This window comes from Scyliorhinus torazame, chromosome 7 (genome assembly GCF_047496885.1).
Source record: "Scyliorhinus torazame isolate Kashiwa2021f chromosome 7, sScyTor2.1, whole genome shotgun sequence".
Taxonomy (NCBI): Eukaryota; Metazoa; Chordata; class Chondrichthyes; order Carcharhiniformes; family Scyliorhinidae; genus Scyliorhinus; species Scyliorhinus torazame.
In genome coordinates this window covers 4,580,966-4,595,003 of record NC_092713.1, presented here as the reverse complement: position 1 = coordinate 4,595,003, position 14,038 = coordinate 4,580,966, and the positions used below count along the sequence as shown (strand labels likewise).

At 52.8% G+C, this 14,038-nt stretch overlaps 1 protein-coding gene across 1 annotated transcript in view; it reads right to left on the bottom strand.

The window, feature by feature from the left end:
- Positions 1–14,038, bottom strand: part of LOC140426008 (netrin-G1-like) — a 262,666-nt gene that overhangs the window by 224,243 nt on the left and 24,385 nt on the right. The gene's annotated exons all lie outside the window — the stretch shown is intronic.

Here is a 14,038-nt window from a genome sequence, read left to right as displayed (position 1 = left end):
CGATTGGCTGCCGATAGAATCTCTCAGTGCTGCAGTGGTCAATGACCATTTAATGTGCTCACCACACGGCTAACCCACCACATCTCCCTCTCTCACTGCGTCACACTGTACCCAGTGTCCCATCTCTCTCTCACTGCGTCACACTGTACCCAGTGTCCCATCTCTCTCTCTCACTGTGTCACACTGTACCCAGTGTCCCATCTCTCTCTCACTGCGTCACACTGTACCCAGTGCTCCATCTCTCTCTCACTGTGTCACACTGTACCCAGTGTCCCATCTCTCTCTCACTGCGTCACACTGTACCCAGTGCCCCATCTCTCTCTCACACTGTGTCACTCTGTACCCAGTGCTCCATCTCTCTCTCACTGCGTCACACTGTACCCAGTGCTCCATCTCTCTCTCACTGCGTCACACTGCACCCAGTGCTCCATCTCTCTCTCACTGTGTCACACTGTACCCAGTGTCCCATCTCTCTCTCACTGCGTCACACTGTACCCAGTGCCCCATCTCTCTCTCACACTGTGTCACTCTGTACCCAGTGCTCCATCTCTCTCTCTCACTGTGTCACACTGTACTCAGTGCTCCATCTCTCTCTCACTGCGTCACACTGTACCCAGTGTCCCATCTCCCTCTCACTGCGCCACACTGTACCCAGTGCTCCATCTCTCTCTCACTGCGTCACACTGTACCCAGTGTCCCATCTCTCTCTCACTGCGTCACACTGTACCCAGTGCCCCATCTCTCTCTCACACTGTGTCACTTTGTACCCAGTGCTCTATCTCTCTCTCACTGCGTCACACTGTACCCAGTGCTCCATCTCTCTCTCACTGCGTCACACTGTACCCAGTGTCCCATCTCCCTCTCACTGCGTCACACTGTACCCAGTGCTCCATCACACTCTCACTGCATCACACTGTACCCAGTGTCCCATCTCTCTCTCACTGCGTCACACTGTACCAAGTGTCCCATCTCTCTCTCACTGTGTCACACTGTACCCAGTGCCCCATCTCCCTCTCTCACTGCGTCACACTGTACCCAGTGCTCCATCTCTCTCTCACTGCGTCACACTGTACCCAGTGTCCCATCTCTCTCTCACTGCGTCACACTGTACCCAGTGTCCCATCACTCTCTCACTGCGTCACACTGTACCCAGTGTCCCATCTCTCTCTCACTGTGTCACACTGTACCCAGTGCCCCATCTCTCCCTCACACTGTGTCACACTGTACACAGTGCCCCATCTCTCACACACTGTGTCACACTGTACCCAGTGCTCCATCTCTCTCTCACTGTGTCACACTGTACCCAGTGTCCCATCTCTCCCTCACAGGGTGTCACACTGTACCCAGTGCCCCATCTCTCTCACACTGTGTCACACTTTACCCAGTGTCCCATCTCTCTCTCACTGTAGACAGTGTCCCATCTCTCTTTCACTGCATCACACTGTACCCAGTGCCCCATCTCTCTCTCACTGTGTCACACTGTACCCAGTGCCCCACCTCACTCTCACTTTGTCACACTGTACTCAGTGTCCCATCGCTCTCACATTGTGTCACACTGTACCCCGTGTCCCATCTGTCTTTCACTGTGTCACACTGTACCCAGTGCCCCATCTCTCTCTCTCATACTGTGTCACACTGCACCCAGTGTCCCATCTGTCTTTCACTGCGTCACACTGTACCCAGTGCCCCATCTCTCTCTCTCTCTGTGTCACACTGTACCCAGTGTCCCATCTCTCTCTGTCACTGTGTCACACTGTACCCGGTGCCCCATCTCTCTCTCTCACACTGTGTCACACTGTACACTGTGTCACACTGTACCCAGTGCCCCATCTCTCTCTCTCTCACTGTGTCACCCTGTACCCAATGTCCCATCTCTCTCTCTCACTGTGTCACACTGTACCCAGTGCCCCATCTCTCTCTCTCTCACTGTGTCACCCTGTACCCAGTGTCCCATCTCTCTCTCTCACTGTGTCACAATGTACCCAGTGTCCCATCTCTCCCACACTGTGTAACACTGCACCCAGTGTCCAATCTCTCTTTCACTGCGTCACACTGTACCCAGTGCCCCATCTCTCTCTCACTCTGTCACACAGTACCCAGTGCCCCACCTCACTCTCACTGTGTCACACTGTACCCAGTGCCCCACCTCTCTCTCACTGTGTCACACTGTACCCAGTGTCCCATCTCTCTCTCATACTGTGTCACACTGGACCCAGTGTCCCATCGCTCTCACATTGTGCCACACTGTACCCAGTGTCCCATCTGTCTTTCACTGTGTCACACTGTACCCTGTGCCCCATCTCTCTCTCTCTCACTGTGTCACACTGTACCCAGTGTCCCATCTCTCTTTCACTGTGTCACACTGTACCCAGTGCCCCATCTCTCTCTCACTGTGTCACACTGTACCCAGTGCCCCAGCTTTCTCTCTCACACTGTGTCACACTGTACCCAGTGCCCCATCTCTCTCTCTCTCACATTGTGTCACACTGTACCCAGTGCCCCATCTCTCTCTCACTGCGTCACACTATACCCAGTGTCCCATGTCTCTCTCTCACTGTTACACTGTACCCAGTGCCCCATCTCTCGCTCTCTCACACTGTGTCACACTGTACCCAGTGCCCCATCTCTCTCTCTCACACTGTCACACTGTACCCAGTGTCCCGTTGTTCTCACATTGTGTCACACTGTACCCAGTGTCCCATCTCTCTCTCATACTGTGTCACACTGCACCCAGTGTCCCATCTCCTCTTTCACTGCGTCACACTGTACCCAGTGCCCCATCTCTCTCTCACTGTGTCACACTGTACCCAGTGCCCCACCTCACTCTCACTGTGTCACACTGTACCCAGTGTTCCATCGCTCTCACATTGCGTCACACTGTACCCAGTGCCCCATCTTTCTCTCTCACTATGTCACACTGTACCCAGTGTCCCATCTCTCTCTCATACTGTGTCACCCTGTACCCAGTGTCCCATCGCTCTCACATTGTGTCACACTGTACCCAGTGTCCCATCTCTCTCTCACACTGTGTCACACTGTACCCAGTGTCCCATCTGACTTTCACTGTGTCACACTGTACCCAGTGTCCCATCTCTCTCTCTCACTGTGTCACACTGTACCCAGTGCCCCATCTCTCTCTCTCACACACTGTGTCACACTGTACACTGTGTCACACTGTACCCAGTGTCCCATCTATCTCTCTCTCACTGTGTCACACTGTACCTAGTGCCCCATCTCTCTCTCTCTCACTGTGACACCCTGTGCCCAGTGTCCCATCTCTCTCACTCACTGTGTCGCACTGTACCCAGTGTCCCATCTCTCTCTCTCACTGTGTCACACTGTACCCAGTGTCCCATCTCTCTCTCTCACTGTGTCACACTGTACCCAGTGTCCCATCTCTCTCTCATACTGTGTCATACTGGACCCAGTGTCCCATCGCTCTCACATTGTGCCACACTGTACCCAGTGTCCCATCTGTCTTTCATTGTGTCACACTTTACCCAGTGGCCCATCTCTGTCTCTCACTGTGTCACACTGTACCCAGTGACCCATCTCTCTCTCTCACTACGTCACACTGTTCCCAGTTTCCCATCTCTATCTCACAATGTGTCACAGTGTACCCAGTGCCCCATCTCTCTCTCTCACAATGTGTCACACTGTACCCAGCGCCCCATCTCTCTCTCACACTGTGCCACACTGTACCCAGTGCCCCATCTCTCTCACTCTCACACTGTGTCACACTGTACCCAGTGCCCCATCTCTCTCTCTCTCACTGCATCACACTGTACCCATTGTCCTATCTCTCTCTCTAACTGTTACACTGTACCCAGTGCCCCATCTCTCTCTCTCTCACACTGTGTAACACTGTACCCAGTGCCCCATCTCTCTCTCTCACACTGTGGCACACTGTACCCAGTGCCCCATCTCTCTCTCACTGTGTCACACTGTACCCAGTGCCCCATCTCTCTCTCTCACACTGTGTCACACTGTTCCCAGTGCCCCATCTCTCTCTCACTGTGTCACACTGTACCCAGTGTCCCATCTCTCTCTCATAATGTGTCACACTGTACCCAGTGTCCCATCGCTCTCACATTGTGTCACACTGTACCCAGTGTCCCATCTGTCTTTCACTGTGTCACACTGTACCCAGTGTCCCATCTCTCTCTCTCACTGTGTCACACTGTACCCAGTGCCCCATCGCTCTCTCTCACACTGTGTCACACTGTACCCAGTGTCCCATCTCTCTCTTTCACTGTGTCACACTGTACCCAGTGCCCCATCTCTCTCTCTCACACTGTGTCACACTGTACCCAGTGCCCCATCTCTCTCATTCACTGTGTCACACTGTACCCAGTGTCCCATTTCTCTCTCTCACTGTGTCACACAGTACCCAGTGTCCCATCGACCTCACATTGTGTCACACTGTACCCAGTGTCCCATCTCTCTCTCTCACTGTGTCACACTGTACCCAGTGTCCCATCGCTCTCACATTGTGTCACACTGTACCCAATGACCCATCTCTCTCTCTCACTGTGTAAACACTGTACCCAGTGCCCCATCTCTCTCTCACTGTGACACACTGTACCCAGCGTCCCATCTCTCTCTCACACTGTGCCACACTGTACCCAGTATCCCATCTCTGTCTCACACTGTGCCATACTGTACCCAGTGTCCCATCTCTCTCACACTGTGCCACACTGTACCCAGTGTCCCATCTGTCTTTCACTGTGTCACACTGTACCCAGTGTCCCATCTCTCTCCCACTGTGCCACACTGTACCCAGTGTCCCATCTGTCTTTCACTGTGTCACATTGTACCCAGTGTCCCATTTCTCTCACACTGTGCCACACTGTACCCAGTGTCCCATCTGTCTTTCACTGTGTCACACTTTACCCAGTGTCCCATCTCTCTCTCTCTCACTGGGTCACACTGTACCCAGTGTCCCATCTCTCTCTCTCACTGTGTCACACTGTACCCAGTGTCCCATCTCTCTCTCTCACTGTGTCACACTGTACCCAGTGCCCCATCTCTCTCTTTCACTGTGTCACACTGGACCAAGTGTCCCATTTCTCTCTCTCACTGTGTCACACAGAACCCAGTGTCCCATCGACCTCACATTGTGTCACCCTGTACACAGTGTCCCATCTCTGTCTCTCACTGTGTCACACTGTACCCGGTGTCCCATCGCTCTCAAATTGTGTCACACTGTACCCTGTGTCCCATCTCTCTCTCTCACTGTGTGACGCTGTACCCAGTGCCCCATCTCTCTCTCACTGTGTCACACTGTACCCAGCGTCCCATCTCTCTCTCAAACTGTGTCATACTGTACCCAGTGTCCCATCTCTCTCTCACACTGTGTCACACTGTACCCAGTGTCCCATCTCTCTCTCTCATTGTGTCACACTATACCCAGTGCCCCATCTCTCTCTCACTGTGTCACACTGTACCCAGCGTCCCATCTCTCTCTCACACTGTGCCATACTGTACCCAGTGTCCCATCTCTCTCACACTGTGTCACACTGTACCCAGTGTCCCATCTCACTCACACTGTGCCACACTGTACCCAGTGTCCCATCTCTATCTCACACTGGGTCATACTGTACCCAGTGTCCCATCTCTCTCACACTGTGCCACACTGTACCCAGTGTCCCATCTGTCTTTCACGGTGTCACACTGTACCCAGTGCCCCATCTCTCTCACACTGTGCCACACTGTACCCAGTGTCCCATCTGTCTTTCACTGTGTCACATTGTATCCAGTGTCCCATCTCTCTCACACTGTGCCACACTGTACCCAGAGTCCCATCTGTCTTTCAATGTGTCACACTGTACCCAGTGTCCCATCTCTCTCTCACTGTGTCACACTGTACCCAGTGTCCCATCGCTCTCTCACTGGGTCACACTGTACCCAGTGTCCCATCTCTCTCTCTCACTGTGTCACACTGTACCCAGTGTCCCATCTCTCTCTCTCTCACTGTGTCACCCTGTACCCAGTGTCCCATCTGTCTTTCACTGCGTCACACTGTACCCAGTGTCCCATCTCTCTCTCACATTGTGTCACACTGTACCCAGTGTCCCATCTCTCTGTCTCACTGCGTCACACTGTACCCAGTGTCCCATCTCTCTCTCACATTGTGTCACACTGTACCCAGTGTCCCATCTCTCTGTCTCACTGTGTCACACTGTACCCAGTGCCCCATCTCTCTCTCTCAAACTGTGTCACACTGTACCCAGTGCCCCATCTCTCTCTTTCACTGTGTCACACTGTACCCAGTGTCCCATTTCTCTATCTCACTGTGTCACACAGTACCCAGTGCCCCATCGATCTAACATTGTGTCACACTGTACCCAGTGTCCCATCTCTCTCTCTCACTGTGTCACACTGTACCCAGTGTCCCATCACTCTCACATTGTGTCACACTGTACCCAGTGTCCCATCTCTCTCTCTCACTGTGTCACACTGTACCCAGTGCCCCATCTCTCTCTCACTGTGTCACACTGTACCCAGCGTCCCATCTCTCTCTCAAACTGTGTCATACTGTACCCAGTGTCCCATCTCTCTCACACTGTGCCACACTGTACCCAGTGTCCCATCTGTCTTTCAATGTGTCACACTGTACCCAGTGTCCCATCGCTCTCTCACTGGGTCACACTGTACCCAGTGTCCCATCTCTCTCACTCACTGTGTCACACTGTACCCAGTGTCCCATCTCTCTCTCTCTCACTGTGTCACCCTGTACCCAGTGTCCCAACTGTCTTTCACTGTGTCACACTGTACCCAGTGTCCCATCTCTCTCTCACATTGTGTCACACTGTACCCAGTGTCCCATCTCTCTCTCTCACTGTGTCACACTGTACCCAGTGTCCCATCTCTCTCTCTCTCCCTGTGTCACCCTGTTCCCAGTGTCCCATCTCTCTCACTCACACAGTTTCACACTGTACCCAGTGTCCCATCTCTCTCTCACACTGTGTCACACTGTACCCAGTGTCCCATCTCTCTCTCTCACTGTGTCACACTGTACCCAGTGCCCCATCTCTCTCTCACTGTGTCACACTGTACCCAGCGTCCCATCTCTCTCTCTCACTGTGTCACACTGTACCCAGTGTCCCATCGCTCTCACATTGTGTCACACTGTACCCAATGTCCCATCTCTCTCTCTCACTGTGTAAACACTGTACCCAGTGCCCCATCTCTCTCTCACTGTGACACACTGTACCCAGCGTCCCATCTCTCTCTCACACTGTGCCACACTGTACCCAGTATCCCATCTCTGTCTCACACTGTGCCATACTGTACCCAGTGTCCCATCTCTCTCACACTGTGCCACACTGTACCCAGTGTCCCATCTGTCTTTCACTGTGTCACACTGTACCCAGTGTCCCATCTCTCTCCCACTGTGCCACACTGTACCCAGTGTCCCATCTGTCTTTCACTGTGTCACATTGTACCCAGTGTCCCATCTCTCTCACACTGTGCCACACTGTACCCAGTGTCCCATCTGTCTTTCACTGTGTCACACTTTACCCAGTGTCCCATCTCTCTCTCTCTCACTGGGTCACACTGTACCCAGTGTCCCATCTCTCTCTCTCACTGTGTCACACTGTACCCAGTGCCCCATCTCTCTCTCTCACACTGTGTCACACTGTACCCAGTGCCCCATCTCTCTCTTTCACTGTGTCACACTGGACCAAGTGTCCCATTTCTCTCTCTCACTGTGTCACACAGAACCCAGTGTCCCATCGACCTCACATTGTGTCACCCTGTACACAGTGTCCCATCTCTGTCTCTCACTGTGTCACACTGTACCCGGTGTCCCATCGCTCTCACATTGTGTCACACTGTACCCTGTGTCCCATCTCTCTCTCTCACTGTGTGACGCTGTACCCAGTGCCCCATCTCTCTCTCACTGTGTCACACTGTACCCAGCGTCCCATCTCTCTCTCAAACTGTGTCATACTGTACCCAGTGTCCCATCTCTCTCACACTGTGCCACACTGTACCCAGTGTCCCATCTGTCTCACAGTGTGCCACACTGTACCCAGTGTCCCATCTCTCTCTCACACTGTGTCACACTGTACCCAGTGTCCCATCTCTCTCTCTCATTGTGTCACACTATACCCAGTGCCCCATCTCTCTCTCACTGTGTCACACTGTACCCAGCGTCCCATCTCTCTCTCACACTGTGCCATACTGTACCCAGTGTCCCATCTCTCTCACACTGTGTCACACTGTACCCAGCGTCCCATCTCTCTCTCACACTGTGCCATACTGTACCCAGTGCCCCATCTCTCTCTTTCACTGTGTCACACTGTACTCAGTGTCCCATTTCTCTATCTCACTGTGTCACACAGTACCCAGTGCCCCATCGATCTAACATTGTGTCACACTGTACCCAGTGTCCCATCTCTCTCTCTCACTGTGTCACACTGTACCCAGTGTCCCATCACTCTCACATTGTGTCACACTGTACCCAGTCTCCCATCTCTCTCTCTCACTGTGTCACACTGTACCCAGTGCCCCATCTCTCTCTCACTGTGTCACACTGTACCCAGCGTCCCATCTCTCTCTCAAACTGTGTCATACTGTACCCAGTGTCCCATCTCTCTCACACTGTGCCACACTGTACCCAGTGTCCCATCTGTCTTTCAATGTGTCACACTGTACCCAGTGTCCCATCGCTCTCTCACTGGGTCACACTGTACCCAGTGTCCCATCTCTCTCACTCACTGTGTCACACTGTACCCAGTGTCCCATCTCTCTCTCTCTCACTGTGTCACCCTGTACCCAGTGTCCCAACTGTCTTTCACTGTGTCACACTGTACCCAGTGTCCCATCTCTCTCTCACATTGTGTCACACTGTACCCAGTGTCCCATCTCTCTCTCTCACTGTGTCACACTGTACCCAGTGTCCCATCTCTCTCTCTCTCCCTGTGTCACCCTGTTCCCAGTGTCCCATCTCTCTCACTCACACAGTTTCACACTGTACCCAGTGTCCCATCTCTCTCTCAAACTGTGTCACACTGTACCCAGTGTCCCATCTCTCTCTCTCACTGTGTCACACTGTACCCAGTGCCCCATCTCTCTCTCACTGTGTCACACTGTACCCAGTGTCCCATCTCTCTCTCTCACTGTGTCACACTGTACCCAGTGTCCCATCTCTCTCTCTCACTGTGTCACACTGTACCCAGTGCCCCATCTCTCTCTCTCACACTGTGTCACACTGTACCCAGTGCCCCATCTCTCTCTTTCACTGTGTCACACTGGACCAAGTGTCCCATTTCTCTCTCTCACTGTGTCACACAGAACCCAGTGTCCCATCGACCTCACATTGTGTCACCCTGTACACAGTGTCCCATCTCTGTCTCTCACTGTGTCACACTGTACCCGGTGTCCCATCGCTCTCACATTGTGTCACACTGTACCCTGTGTCCCATCTCTCTCTCTCACTGTGTGACGCTGTACCCAGTGCCCCATCTCTCTCTCACTGTGTCACACTGTACCCAGCGTCCCATCTCTCTCTCAAACTGTGTCATACTGTACCCAGTGTCCCATCTCTCTCACACTGTGCCACACTGTACCCAGTGTCCCATCTGTCTCACAGTGTGCCACACTGTACCCAGTGTCCCACACTGTACCCAGTGTCCCATCTCTCTCTCACACTGTGTCACACTGTACCCAGTGTCCCATCTCTCTCTCTCATTGTGTCACACTATACCCAGTGCCCCATCTCTCTCTCACTGTGTCACACTGTACCCAGCGTCCCATCTCTCTCTCACACTGTGCCATACTGTACCCAGTGTCCCATCTCTCTCACACTGTGTCACACTGTACCCAGTGTCCCATCTCACTCACACTGTGCCACACTGTACCCAGTGTCCCATCTCTATCTCACACTGGGTCATACTGTACCCAGTGTCCCATCTCTCTCACACTGTGCCACACTGTACCCAGTGTCCCATCTGTCTTTCACGGTGTCACACTGTACCCAGTGCCCCATCTCTCTCACACTGTGCCACACTGTACCCAGTGTCCCATCTGTCTTTCACTGTGTCACATTGTACCCAGTGTCCCATCTCTCTCACACTGTGCCACACTGTACCCAGAGTCCCATCTGTCTTTCAATGTGTCACACTGTACCCAGTGTCCCATCTCTCTCTCACTGTGTCACACTGTACCCAGTGTCCCATCGCTCTCTCACTGGGTCACACTGTACCCAGTGTCCCATCTCTCTCTCTCACTGTGTCACACTGTACCCAGTGTCCCATCTCTCTCTCTCTCACTGTGTCACCCTGTACCCAGTGTCCCATCTGTCTTTCACTGCGTCACACTGTACCCAGTGTCCCATCTCTCTCTCACATTGTGTCACACTGTACCCAGTGTCCCATCTCTCTGTCTCACTGTGTCACACTGTACCCAGTGCCCCATCTCTCTCTCTCAAACTGTGTCACACTGTACCCAGTGCCCCATCTCTCTCTTTCACTGTGTCACACTGTACCCAGTGTCCCATTTCTCTATCTCACTGTGTCACACAGTACCTAGTGCCCCATCGATCTAACATTGTGTCACACTGTACCCAGTGTCCCATCTCTCTCTCTCACTGTGTCACACTGTACCCAGTGTCCCATCACTCTCACATTGTGTCACACTGTACCCAGTGTCCCATCTCTCTCTCTCACTGTGTCACACTGTACCCAGTGCCCCATCTCTCTCTCACTGTGTCACACTGTACCCAGCGTCCCATCTCTCTCTCAAACTGTGTCATACTGTACCCAGTGTCCCATCTCTCTCACACTGTGCCACACTGTACCCAGTGTCCCATCTGTCTTTCAATGTGTCACACTGTACCCAGTGTCCCATCGCTCTCTCACTGGGTCACACTGTACCCAGTGACCCATCTCTCTCACTCACTGTGTCACACTGTACCCAGTGTCCCATCTCTCTCTCTCTCACTGTGTCACCCTGTACCCAGTGCCCCAACTGTCTTTCACTGTGTCACACTGTACCCAGTGTCCCATCTCTCTCTCACACTGTGTCACACTGTACCCAGTGTCCCATCTCTCTCTCTCACTGTGTCACACTGTACCCAGTGTCCCATCTCTCTCTCTCTCCCTGTGTCACCCTGTTCCCAGTGTCCCATCTCTCTCACTCACACAGTTTCACACTGTACCCAGTGTCCCATCTCTCTCTCACACTGTGTCACACTGTACCCAGTGTCCCATCTCTCTCTCTCACTGTGTCACACTGTACCCAGTGCCCCATCTCTCTCTCACTGTGTCACACTGTACCCAGCGTCCCATCTCTCTCTCACACTGTGTCATACTGTACCCAGTGTCCCATCTCTCTCACACTGTGTCACACTGTGTCACACTGTGTCACACTGTGTCACACTGTACCCAGTGTCCCATCTCTCTCACACTGTGCCACACTGTTCCCAGTGTCCCATCTGTCTTTCCCTGTGTCACATTGTACCCAGTGTCCCATCTCTCTCACACTGTGTCACACTGTACCCAGTGTCCGATCGCTCTCTCACTGGGTCACACAGTACCCAGTGTCCCATCTCTCTCTCTCACTGTGTCACACTGTACCCAGTGTCCCATCTCTCTCTCTCTCACTGTGTCACCCTGTACCCAGTGTCCCATCTGTCTTTCACTGTGTCACACTGTACCCAGTGTCCCATCTCTCTCGCACATTGTGTCACACTGTACCCAGTGTCCCATCTCTCTCTCTCACTGTGTCACACTGTACCCAGTGCCCCATCTCTCTCTCTCAAACTGTGTCACACTGTACCAAGTGCCCCATCTCTCTCTTTCACTGTGTCACACTGTACCCAGTGCCCCATCGATCTAACATTGTGTCACACTGTACCCAGTGTCCCATCTCTCTCTCTCACTGTGTCACACTGTACCCAGTGTCCCATCGCTCTCACATTGTGTCACACTGTACCCAGTGTCCCATCTCTCTCTCTCACTGTGTCACACTGTACCCAGTGCCCCATCTCTCTCACTGTGTCACACTGTACCCAGCGCCCCATCTCTCTCTCAAACTGTGTCATACTGTACCCAGTGTCCCATCTCTCTCACACTGTGCCACACTGTACCCAGTGTCCCATCTGTCTTTCAATGTGTCACACTGTACCCAGTGTCCCATCTCTCTCTCTCACTGTGTCACACTGTACCCAGTGTCCCATCGCTCTCTCACTGGGTCACACTGTACCCAGTGTCCCATCTCTCTCTCTCACTGTGTCACACTGTACCGTGTCCCATCTCTCTCTCTCTCACTGTGTCACACTGTACACAGTGTCCCATCTCTCTCACTCACACTGTGTCACACTGTACCCAGCGTCCCATCTCTCTCTCACATTGTGTCACACTGTACCCAATGTCCCATCTCTCTCTCTCACTGTGTGACGCTGTACCCAGTGCCCCATCTCTCTCTCACTGTGTCACACTGTACCCAGCGTCCCATCTCTCTCTCAAACTGTGTCATACTGTACCCAGTGTCCCATCTCTCTCACACTGTGCCACACTGTACCCAGTGTCCCATCTGTCTCACAGTGTGCCACACTGTACCCAGTGTCCCATCTCTCTCTCACACTGTGTCACACTGTACCCAGTGTCCCATCTCTCTCTCTCACTGTGTCACACTGTACCCAGTGCCCCATCTCTCTCTCACTGTGTCACACTGTACCCAGCGTCCCATCTCACTCACACTGTGCCACACTTTACCCAGTGTCCCATCTCTATCTCACACTGTGTCATACTGTACCCAGTGTCCCATCTCTCTCACACTGTGCCACACTGTACCCAGTGTCCCATCTGTCTTTCACTGTGTCACACTGTACCCAGTGCCCCATCTCTCTCACACTGTGCCACATTGTACCCAGTGTCCCATCTGCCTTTAACTGTGTCACATTGTATCCAGTGTCCCATCTCTCTCACACTGTGCCACACTGTACCCAGTGTCCCATCTGTCTTTCACTGTGTCACATTGTATCCAGCGTCCCATCTCACTCACACTGTGCCACACTGTACCCAGTGTCCCATCTCTATTTCACACTGTGTCATACTGTACCCAGTGTCCCATCTCTCTCACACTGTGCCACACTGTTCCCAGTGTCCCATCTGTCTTTCCCTGTGTCACATTGTACCCAGTGTCCCATCTCTCTCACACTGTACCCAGTCTCCCATCTGTCTTTCAATGTGTCACACTGTACCCAATCTCCCATCTCTCTCTCACTGTGTCACACTGTACCCAGTGTCCCATCTCTCTCTCTCACTGTGTCACACTGTACCCAGTGTCCCATCTCTCTCTCTCTCACTGTGTCACCCTGTACCCAGTGTCCCATCTGTCTTTCACTGCGTCACACTGTACCCAGTGTCCCATCTCTCTCTCACATTGTGTCACACTGTACCCAGTGTCCCATCTCTCTCTCTCACTGTGTCACACTGTACCCAGTGCCCCATCTCTCTCTCTCAAACTGTGTCACACTGTACCCAGTGCCCCACCTCTCTCTTTCACTGTGTCACACTGTACCCAGTGTCCCATTTCTCTATCTCACTGTGTCACATAGTACCCAGTGCCCCATCGATCTAACATTGTGTCACACTGTACCCAGTGTCCCATCTCTCTCTCTCACTGTGTCACACTGTACCCAGTGTCCCATCGCTCTCACATTGTGTCACACTGTACCCAGTGTCCCATCTCTCTTTCTCACTGTGTCACACTGTACCCAGTGCCCCATCTCTCTCTCACTGTGTCACACTGTACCCAGCGTCCCATCTTTCTCTCAAACTGTGGCATACTGTACCCAGTGTCCCATCTCTCTCACACTGTGCCACACTGTACCCAGTGTCCCATCTGTCTTTCAATGTGTCACACTGTACCCAGTGTCCCATCTCTCTCTCTCACTGTGTCACACTGTACCCAGTGTCCCATCGCTCTCTCACTGGGTCACACTGTACCCAGTGTCCCACCTCTCTCGCTCACTGTGTCACACTGTACCCAGTGTCCCATCTCTCTCTCTCACTGTGTCACCCTG